Raw genomic sequence first — 12,329 nt, forward strand, 5'->3', positions numbered from 1 at the left:
TTAATCCATAATACAACCTTTAATAAATCAAGTACCAGTAAAGCACATAAAGATGCCGATGGGAATATATACCGATAAACAATACAATTTAACAATTAACCAGATAATCAATGCAAATCAACCATACCACATAACACCATGATTTGTATGTGGAAAACCCAGAAAGGGAAAAACCACGATGGGAAGCCAACTCACAGTCAGATGATACTTCTGGAGAAAGTATGTGTTACAATGAGGGGCCTACACTTGCAGGAAGGCACACTGCCTAGAGTGTACTGCTCATTAAAAAAGAGTCTCACTAACTATAGAGAGTCTACAACCATCTCAAGGTAAATGGACAGAAATCCAAGAGAGTGAACTACCAGAGATAGCATCTACCATACCTGATTACAGTCCTGGTTAAGCTCAGTGTAGGAGGACTAAATCCTCTTATGAATCTAATTCAATCACCAATGATCGACCAACTCCTCTGCCTAAATGATATTACAATATTCGCACATTACATTCCTTGACGATGACCTTTCTAATAACCATGATACACTACAAAGAGTTTCTACCTCTTATTTTTACAAACCCTAAGGCCTAAACCAATTAGGTTGGCCACCTAAAAAAGATCATTACATAATTCCTTATTACAATGATATGCCATGTCGGTTTAAGACCAAAACAACAATCACAAATCCATAAATCCTCTCATAACATCCCGGTAAAGTAGAGTACACATTAGCATGATACCGGTCCTTAACCTAGATAGGTACTAGACCTATTCTAGGTCCATCACACCAAAGCAATGTCTTCAAGCAGTTGAGGCACGATCAAAGAACATCTTCAGCATCCTGAAATCCATGAAGAAGATACACCCTCACCAATTATGCATCTTGATATGATTCCTCAATGAAAGCTCTACCGATAAAGCCTTAAACTAGTGTCGGTAAGGGTTTACCAGAGTGTATGATAGCATTTGATTGCCAAGCCAATACCAACTGACCAAAACATTCTCATGGAGCATATATCACATGAAATCAAACATACTTCACTGATCCAAACATGCCAGAAGTGTCCAACAGATAGTATCTTCTGCCAGTAACACTAAATCTTCTACCGGTAACCAAAACCTGTCTGTGGGTAACCAATCATAACAACTAGTGTTGACATCAATGACAAAACATCAATGCAACACAATCAATTCATCCATAATGCCAACAAGTTTAACCGGTAAGGTTAAAGCAACTGGTTAACAACAAGAGTGCAGCAGAGAAGATAACTGGTAGGTGCTAATATCGGTAGGAAGATAGCAGAGAGTGATGAAGCGTAGAGAAATGAAGGAAAGATCCGACAAGATAGAAGTAGAGAAAGGTAATAGGTAGAGTTTACTGGCAAGGAAGCAACAGATAAAAGTGAACCATTCTAGGAGAGAGGGCATCTCACCGGCAGAGTGAAGTGTATGAATTCATTACAAGATTCACTTGTAACAGGATAACTACTTTTGCAATTGATGTTATCATTAAGATCACTGAGTTGTAGCTCGGTGTAGAGGTTAGAGCTCCTTTGGGTTGTAGCCCATAAAATAGTTAGGGGTTGGTGCTCTTTGGGTTGGTTCCCTAAACTATCAGGGGTTGGTTCTCCTTGGGTTGGTTCCCTAAACATTGTAAACCATATTTATTGTGAGGCTAGATTGGAGTAGTAGACTCCAATAACATTGCTCACTAAGGTTTTTCCCATCTTGGGTTTTCCTTGTACATATTGGTGTTATGTGGTGTACCCCTTTTGTGCTACTGCATTGTGTTTCTTTGTTTTAGCTTACTGACCAGATTGCTTATTGTTTGTTTTGCTAACTGGTATTCTCACTTGGGATTAGAAGGGTAAAGTTTAGATACCATTGATTCACCCCCCTCTCAGTGGCATATTGTGTCTAACACATACCTCTAACATGATTGAGACTGAACATACCTCTTTCTCTCCTTTTGATCTTACTACCACAACTCTAAATTTGGTGAATATGGTAGAGAACAAGAGACACCTAAGGACCCTTGTGTTACATTTGACCCTAGTGAGACCATTAAAGCACCTCATGGCCCTTTATACATAGTTATGAAGGTTAAGGACATACCTTTCCATGGTTCTCTTGTTGATCTCTCTTGCACGGTTAATGTCATCACTAAGGAGTATCTTTTCATTTTATGATTGCATAAACCAATTTACGATGACTCTAATCTGGTTGTGAAGTTATTTGATGGATTATCTTGTCCTACCATTGGTTCTATCACCCTTCCTATTGAAGTTCACACTAAATCTATGGATGTAAACTTTATTATCATTCCTTCTTCTGAGCAATTCCATGTGAAGTTGGGCTACCCTTGGCTATCTTCCATGAAGGCTATTGCTTCTCCTATTCATAATTGTTTAAAATTTCCCCACAATGGAGAAATCATAACTGTTAACCATAGCTTATTTTGACCATCTGATAGAAGCCCAGGTGTTCCTATTGATTTCTTTTGGCCTAAGCAATTTCAATCTCTTCCACAAAGGAGCGATGCTCTTTTCCAATCTTATAAAAAATGGAAGAAATATATGATCTTATCCTTAAGTCAACTTAGATCCCCAACAATTGACATTCCCATGCTTCTTGAAGATGAAATCCTTCCCCTAATGGATAGAATTAATCTTCCTCTTAAGGGAGATCCTCAACCTATTCCTATGGATGTAACTATACCTTCTCCTCAAAAGAACAAAAATATTCCTTCTAAGGTTAGACCTACACCACCTTCCCATGATGGACCCAGTCTCCTTCCTACACCTAATATTCCTCCATTATATGACACAGATCCACCTCCTTCCTCTTATAGAGAGAAGAGACCTACCTCTCCTCTTTTCCAACCTAAAATACCTCAACCTAAACCATCAACTATGAAAGAGGAGACTATTCCTCCTTCAACAAATGTTCCTCCTTCTTCCCAACCTTCCACTAAGACTCGCTAAAATCGTTGTGCGAGAGACCTCTGACGAAGGCATCATGCTTGACCTTGTGATGTTGCTCCTCAAAACATTCAATCTCTCAAGACTCCAATAGTTGACATGATTCCCTTTTCTCCTAAGCAAGATGTTGAACCTACATCTCCAAACCATAAATTGCAAAAAACATGTGATGGTTTTACTCCTATTTGTGTTCATACTCCTCTCTATATAAATCTAGATGAAGAAATAGGTGAAAATGATATTCATGATGGCAATACAACTCCTAATGCTTTTGATAGTGACTATGAGTATGTTGATGTTGACAAGAATTTATTAGCAGAATTTCCAAAAGCTCTAATCCTAGCTCCTAGAGTCGTACAAAGTGACTTACCACATGAGAATAGTCCTTGTTTGGATCTTGTGATAGCTCCATCTCTTGTTCTTCAGGTCTCTCCTCTAGCATGTTGCTCGCCTTCCCAAAATAGTGATCAGAAAGATCGAGAGGTGGATGTTGTTAGGATTAATGATACTCCCAAAGATACTGAGAGGGGGGGTGAATCGGTATCTAACCGTTTAATAGAATAATTAACCTTATTAAGTATTTTGCATTCCAAAACAGTGTACCAGTAAATAAGAATTAATGCAGTAAATATGAACAATAAAGACAGCATAGAAAACATACCATAACATAAGATGTTTAACGAGGAAACCTGGTGTGGGAAAAACCTCAGTGGGATTTGCGACCCATAATATTCACTCACTGGCCAATGAATAAATATTACTTACAATGAGTGGCCTACACATGCAAGAAGGCCAACTACCTAGAGCTCGCTGCTCAATTTACAAGATAGAAGTCTCACTAACTTACAAAATGGATTATGAAAATCCAATACAATGTATTGCTTCAAATCAACATCAACTATGCCAGGTTCAGTACCGGTTTAAGCTCTTTCTATAACTAAAACCTTCGCTATCAACTTATATCTTCTTATACAAAAATATTATTAATTCATGCTATCCTTCTACCATACTTCTACTACACAAAATGACCTATAAGATCTCATACATATATATGAGTCTTTTACAATATGCCATGTCATCTTTACAAAAGATAATTACATTAAATGCAATTAACAAAATTTTATTCCCTGTCGGCTGGAGTGTCGGTATGCATTGTAGTCACTGCTGGTGAAGTGTCTGTCAGTGTATGTAGATATTTATGCTGGTGCCAGTGCCTACCGGTGGCTTTACTAGATGAATGTTGGGTGGTTGCCAGAATGTTTCCATCAATGACAACACCATCATTTCTCATTAGAGTGTAGAATGCCAACAATGTCCCCCTTTGGCATTGATGGCAACACTCATGAGAAAAATCCAAAAACTGTTTCCAAAAAGTGAAGTCCAAAAATTTACCAAAAAGATGTGCTCCCCCTGAGCAGATGATCTCCTCTGAATGATCATTTTTCTCTGTCTACTACTCCCCCTTTGACATCAATGACAAAGATTGTCAAAAATTGTCAAATGAGTGCAAAATTTCATCTTAAGGTTTGTAACTCGTTGGTTACAATCTAAAATATGTCTACCAAAACCAAGTTTAAACCCTGCATGAATCTGTTTCTATCATTCATGGTTGCCTCAATTTATTGGATCATACTGGTGATCTTTCCCCTTTAATTAATGCCTTAGAGATCTCATTTCTTAGTGAGATAAGGTTATCCAATTTAGGACTAAGTCTATACTTAAGCTCTCTGGCATTTGCTTTGATCCTTGATTTTTCCTTCTCAAACTTCTCCAACTTTTCTTCAAATCCTGCTATTTCTTGCTCAATAACTGATATAGGTTTGGATGAACTAATAATGTTATTAGCTATATCATCTATCTCCTTTTGTACTCTGCTTATTTCCTTTTCAATGTCCTTTGTCAACAGATGTGGCTTGCATGTTTCTCTGTACAGTTCCTTATACTCCAAAATTGTTGTATTCAGTGTCGGTAAAAGTGTGTTGATATGTTTAGTGCACTTCTTTATTGTATCCTCAAAGAATTTTTCCTTTTCTTTTTCCATTTTCTCTTTGAATGTATCCTCATTCACCTTATCAACTGTTATTACATTTCCAGCAATAAATTTAGACAATGTGTCCAATTGACTTAAAGAATCTTTTACATGATCTATATTACATTTTGGTGCAATCATTTTATGAATAGGTATTGTATCATCAATTGCTTTATAAGCCAATGCATTACAGTCAGTTATCTTCTTGATAGAGTCCAGGAGTACCTCTGTCACATTGGTAGGCCTGAATTCACTTAAAGAAGTATCGAATGTCTGACCAACTACCTTGATTACCTCAGTGCTTCCACCCTTAGTTACCAATTTGCTTGTATCAACCTCCGGTGGACCAGTCTGCATTTGCATTTCTACTAGAAATGGTTTGGGTTTCTCAGTGATTACCAGTTTCACTTTCTCAATGTGTACCTATGCCTCTGTTGGTTTCTCTATGTTCTCACTTGTCGGTATCTTTGTTTCTGTAGATTTCTCAATGCCAGCATCTATACTACTAGTATTCATACCAGTGTCCAATGGTTGTTCTGTTTGTAGTGCATGCTCTGTTTGCTCTATTTGTATTTTGACCTCAACAATGTTTCCACCAATATCATTTTGTACCTCTATGTTATCCTTATCCACAACAATATTCACTTCCTAAGTATCAACATTCATGGTGAATAGAATTTCTTATTCAGGGTTAGTGTCATCATGTGTTATACCTACACTGTTAGTAGCCAGTGTATCATCAGTATGTATCGGTGCAGTGTCCAAGGGTGGTGGTAAGTTGTCAGTTATTTTGATGTTTGGTATTCCACCAACTTTACCTTTCCCTTTGTCCTTATCTTCTGATATACCTTAAATGTTTTCTTTGATCTATTCAATTCCTCTTGTTTTTCTTTTTCTGCAAAAAAGATATCCCATTTATCAATTGTTTCCTCTGTAATTTCATTAACTCTACCAACCATCAAACTCACTTGTTGGTGACCACTAGCAAAAACTGATTTGTTGGCCTCACAAATTAAGTCATCAATTTCTTCTTTAGAGTTAACTTCATGTATAGTTAGAAGTTTTCAACTTTAAGTTTCTTGTCCAACTCCATTACTACAATCCTCTTTGCATCTAACCTTCTATACAGATCATTTGGTAAATCATTGACAACTTTAATTAACACTTTCTTATATATGTCCAGATGTAGAATTATATTGTTTTCAATACTTTCCTTTTCTAAATCAGTGAATGTGATATACAAATTTCTCACATTTGCCAAGTTACTGTCATCAATGATTTCATTCAGTAAATTATCTAAAGGTGGTATAACCTGTTTCTATTTCTTCTTGGGTATTTGTTTCTTTGCTGGTTGCCTTACTGCTTGTTGTTTCTTTCTCAAGGTTCTTGTTTTCTTGAGTGGAGGAGAGAGTACTAGTGAGGGTTTTCTCTTCCTATCAACTCTCTAGAATTCTGCAAGTATCTCACTGTCAGATGACGTGCCAACCAGTGAAATGTGCACCTCTGGTTGTAGTCCTTCCAGTTCACTTTCCTTTATACCAATAAGGTTCATAACATTTTCTTTTATTTCCTTTACCTATTTAGAAGCATCTCTTATATACTTTTATCTTATCTTCCTTTGTTTCATTGTTTGTACACCACTCTCAATTGTTTCAGCACTACCAAAAACTTCTTCAGATGGTTCTCTAGGTGCATCTAATAAAGCTTTAGCATAAGTTTCTGTGTAGGGGAAAAAGTGACACTAAGAAAACATGCCCTAATCTCACTTTCAATCACACACTTGTGGAATACAAAAGAGCCTAGAGGTATCACACAATTGGCTACTTCTTTTTGTGGAAGAGAGAGCCATGGGCTACCTATTAGGATTTCTATTCCTTTGTTGCAAATGATAGATAAAATGATGCAAGTTCAACTACTGGCCCTAGAGTGGAAGTATGAACTAGTAACAAGATTGCAAGATTGTAGAATTGAGATTTAATGATGAACAATTGTAAGGATAAGAGGAGAAATGTAAATGTGTACCTTGAATGGATTTGATTCTGCAAGATCTGCCGCTGAAGCCAGAAGCCTGAAATACTGAAGCTGCTACCTTTGAAACTGCCAAAATTCACTGAAATGGACAGGACCAGGGCGCCCAGCACCCCTGTCCCAGGGACTAGGGCACCCAACGCCCCTGTCCTGGCAAGACCAGGGTGCCCCATGCCCCTGTCCTAGCTTTCTGGGTTGGAATTTGGTGTGAAGTTCTGTCTCGGTCTGCTTCCGTTGGATCTGCAACTTGCGGCGTCCTTCGAATTCGGAAATTTGCACTTATATCTGAGAAGGGTTGTAGGTGGCTATATAGGGTTTTGCCTTAGTCAAACCCCCACTTTGGTTATTTCCACCTCCATGAATAGCCAAGTTGTATAGTAAAAGTTGTGTGTGCAGACCTTGTGTGTGTGCAAGATCCTAAAATGCAAGTAAGCAAACTAGAGCAACCTAGAAAGTAAACCCTAATTGCTTGTAAATGATAATGTAAATGCTCCAAATCAAGATGCAAAGTGATCTAAAGCATGAATACAAATGATATAATGAGGCTTAAGCAAAGACATGAAAACAACATGAAATCATACCCAACCCCAAGGGAGGGGTACAAGCCAATCTTCAGTCGGTGATCCCCTATTTCTCTTCAATGTCTTCAAAGCCCTAAATGGATGAGTGAAATTGATGAATGCTTGATGGATGGATGTTGAATGTTGTTGAAGTCTTCAAAGATCTGCTCTTTCGCTACGTAGAAGGCCCTTGAAACCAAAAATTCCCCCCCTTTCAAATGAAGAAAGAGAGCTCTTATATATGAAACTCTAAGTCTTAATTTCAACTTTTGGCCGACCTAGAGATTGAATCTCCTACCAATTTCTTGGGGTTAAGCTTTATTTTATGATTGGATCGCGCTCCTAAAATTTCAAGAAAAATGTCCGGGACCGTGTGCACTTCGGGCGCCATGGTCCCGACAACTTTTTACCAAATTTTCAGGGCCGTCGGATATGATGATTTTAGAGAGAATCTCGAAGTTACAGGTGATTTCGAGATGTTTTGACCCCCGAAATCAAGCCCCGAAGTTCAAAATAGGACCTAATTAGGGTTTTTGATTAAATGATGTATTAGAGGAATAAAATGAAAGGGGCACACTTTAATGAAAAGGGCCCAACTTTATGATATGGAAGATGATGAAATAGGACCTTAGACCTAATTACTTTAATTAATTAAGTGCTAAAGGGGAAATGCAATGCAAAATGCAAAATGTGCCAAGGTAGGTGCTAAACTAGGTGTGAAATTGTACCACCCTAGCAAGTGCGTACAATTTACGATGCTACATTTAGCCCCCACTTTAGCGGTCATATGAACACTACGTGCATATGCAAGCTAAAGTATAGAAAAGTAAACATTATTTGAAAAAGGATATATCCATAAGTCTATCGAACAAAGCCCCCAGCGGTATCTGTAGTACACAGTTAAGAACCACAACCTACAAAACCACATGTTAGATCACAAAATCACCTAATGCTTACTAAGGAATGTGATGAGAATTCGAGGGTAGCTATATGCCCCCCCTGTTTCGGCTTGCTAATTTTAGTGAGTTGAAATAGGGTATCATGTTTACCACTTCGAATTGTTAAAGAATATTGATGACAAATGCTCACAAGAAGATTTGATATGAGATCAAAAACTAATGGAGAATCATTTGGTAAGAAAGAGGACTAAATCTCAATTCCAACACAACAAAGAGTGTGAGGATTTGAGAGTTCTCTAATACAAGATGAAGGATGTAAATGGAAACAAAATGCAAAGAGAAGAAAAGAAAGGAAAAAGCAGCATGAACACACACATTAGTGATCCATGAGAAGAATAGTGAGAGAGAAAATATGGACTTCTCGCCCCTAGATCTTGTCGAGGTGATCCATGGGAAAAAGGACATGGAAAACTAGCCCCTAGAGTCTGTCTAGGTGATCCATGTAAGGGAGGAGAGTGAGAAAGTCTAGCCTTATGCCACTAGTTCCACTCAACGTCGTGCATGTGTGTGTAAGGGAGGTTAGAAGCACCTCATAGGAGTCTATGCCTGAGTGTGCTACAACCTATATATGTATAGTACAAAAGCGTGACATCTCGCTCTAAGAGTCTGTGCTCTAGTTCCGAGAATAATCACCTTGCATAAAAGAAAAATGGAGACATCTCGCTCTAAGAGTCTCTGCTCTGGTTCCGAGAAAGACCCATTGCTCAAAAAGTGTAATGTTTATGTCATAAGCAAAGTAGAACAAGGATACCTACCTTCATCACAAAAGAAGATACCCCAAAAATGAAACAATGTCATAGATCCAAGCAAGAGAGTTTTGCACTCTTTAAGCAAGGATAAGATAGTTGAAAAGGGATATCTTGTAGTATGTGTAAAGGAGATCCTTAGAGGAGAAGAGATCTTTGTACAAAAGATACCTATCCCCGAGAGGAATTGTCTAAGAAGAGAATAAGAATGCAATATTTCCTTCTTTTGCGAGGTGAAAGTGATTCTTAATGAAGGATGACGCTCTTTTTAACCCAATTGGGATAGTGAATTCATTATGGATGTATTTTACCAAGTGCAAAAGAGGTTGTAGTCAAGGACTTACACCTCTTGTAAGAGAGAATCCTTGAACAAACAACAACAAATGCATACAAGTAATAAAATTCACACCATCCACGAAATAGGAAAAAGTGGATCCTTAGATAAAAAATAAGGAAAAATCATTGCCTCCCGAGGATAAGGACAATGAGAAGGACTTACACAATCTTCTAGGGAGAGATTTAGACATAAGAAAAATGTGCTACATACTCACATGAGTTCATGCAAGCAAGACATTAGTGTATGTAAAATGCTCCTCACAAGAAGTGGGTAGGATAAGAAAGAGAATACACATCTTCTCCCATATCTAGGAAAAGAGGATTCTAAAGAAAAGATGATCAATATTTCCATACTATTACCCCAAAGGGAAATTTTAACCATAAAAAGAAGAGATGTATGAAATCACTGTTGTCCCCATAGGAACAAGAGATAACATAGAAAATTAGGCTATTATGTTGCTTCAAAAATATGATTGCACTTGAAATTGTACCATCATGAATGACAATGAGCCCCTAGTAAATGAGTTACCAATGTCACATAATGATGAGCAACATAATAGCCATTAATGTTATTTAAAGACATGATAGATTGAATGAGGTATTTGAATATGACATGCTAAATGCTCAACTATATGTGAGATCAACAACATGTATAAAATGATAAAAATTGAAGAAGGAAAGTCACAAGAAATCTTAGAAGAGGGATGAGTGTAATTTATTAGAGCCTTATCCCTGGAGGAAAGGACTTTATGATGAATAGGAGATAAAGATTCATAAGTGGATTTAGAAATTTGAGGGGAGTCATAAAGAGATTTGTTCATCGCCAAGATTTCCTTATGAGGGGAATGAGAGTTGATAGAAGTAGAAGATGATTTAGTTGAAGTGAGATCATCATCACTACTAAATATAGCATTCACATTGAGAGATGGTCTTTTAGATGCTTTGGTGGGCTTAGAAAGATTATATCCAAGTCCAAATGAATATTCATGCATGTTATGTTCTAAAGGAACTTTAATTCCTTGTTCATTTGTGCCACAACCATTTCCACTATAGCCACTCTTAGCCAAAATATGAAAACCATGACCATAACGATTAGCCATTTCAGAAAGAGAAGGTGGTTTTTCATAAGACAAAGAATCAAATTTTTTAGAATTAGAGGTGTGAGGAGAAGAAGTTTGAGAAGCGGCCACTAAATTATTGCTCATAGGTTCAGGTAAGACTGATTGATCTCTAGTTTCTTCCTTCTTTTTAACTTTAAGCTCTCTAGGAGGAACCCTATACTCACCTACAAAGGTGGGATTGAAATCAAGAAATCCCCAATCATCTTCTACGAGAACCTTCTCAGAATCAAAAGCCTTTTCATGTGTAGATTCAAGTTGAGAAGAATCTTCTTCAGGAACTTCAAACTCATCCAAAGAATTTTGATTATCAGAGGGTGATGATTCATCCATAGGTATCTTGTTTAACGAGTCACCACTAGAAGAGGAAGGCCTAGAAGAACTCCCTTTCGAAGTAGATGTTTGCAAACAAGCTTGAAAATTAGTATCACCTAGCAAGGTATATGTCTTATTATTATAAATAAATTTAACTTGTCTATGAAATGTAGAGGGGACATCTTGCATACTGTGAATCCAAGGTCTCCCTAATAACAAGTTGTATGTTAGATTTCCCGACATAACATGGATAGGAGTAGCCAAAGTAACAGGTCCCACTGTCATGGGTAAGGTGATAATACCTAATGAAGACTTAGCCACATTATCAAAGCCTCGAATGGGATGAGAGTCAGGCTAAATAGGGGATGTATCCACATTCATCTTATGCAATAGATTAATGCTACACACATTAAGGCCAGAACCATTATCTACTAGTGTTCATCTTATAGCAGTGTCATTTATGATAACCACAATCATCAAGGGATCATATTGATGTTGAATTTCACTAGTAGGCAACTCATCTTGAGTAAACACAATTTGAGCTTTAGGATTCATCACAAAGTTAACCAAAGACACTATATTACTAGATGTATTAGGTGGAGGAACATTCAAATCTTTTAAGCCATCTTGTAACATTCCATGATGAGTGGAAGAAGTTTGGATCAAATCCCAAAGGGATATCTTAGCAGGGGTAGCTTTAAGTTGTTCTATGAGATCATAGTCCTTACCAAGAACTTACAAAATATGTGGAGCTTGTGGAAGAATTGGTTGAGGATTAGGAAGAGAAACTAGAGTAGCAGGAGGAGGATTAGGCTGCCTATTATTTCTAGTATTATAGGTATGAGCAACCGCATTATAACTCTCTCTAGTCAGTTGCTTAGCATACTCATAAGGGCTCTTAGTAGAATAACCTCCTTGCACAGTAATAATAGGTTTGTTAGGAGTGCAAAAAGAATCATTAGCATAACCACCTTGAACCACTAAGATAGGCTTATTTAAAGGTTGAGAATTTTGAGAAGGACAAGCACCTTGGACAGTGAAGAGAGGTTTGTTAGGTTTTTCATTCACACGTATCAAATTGATTGAGGATGGTTTAGAGGAATGAACAAAAGTGTTGGAAGAATTATTGATAGTATTCTCTTGCACTAAAATCTTATCATGGATTAAATCAATTTTAGGAGAGAAACAAGGGGTAGGCATTGATGTTCCAGTAGGAAGAGTAATACTAGGAAAGGTCATATCATCCTCTATCATCAAAGGAT

The sequence above is a fragment of the Cryptomeria japonica genome, chromosome 1 (assembly GCF_030272615.1).
Source record: "Cryptomeria japonica chromosome 1, Sugi_1.0, whole genome shotgun sequence".
In the NCBI taxonomy this organism is placed as follows: domain Eukaryota; kingdom Viridiplantae; phylum Streptophyta; class Pinopsida; order Cupressales; family Cupressaceae; genus Cryptomeria; species Cryptomeria japonica.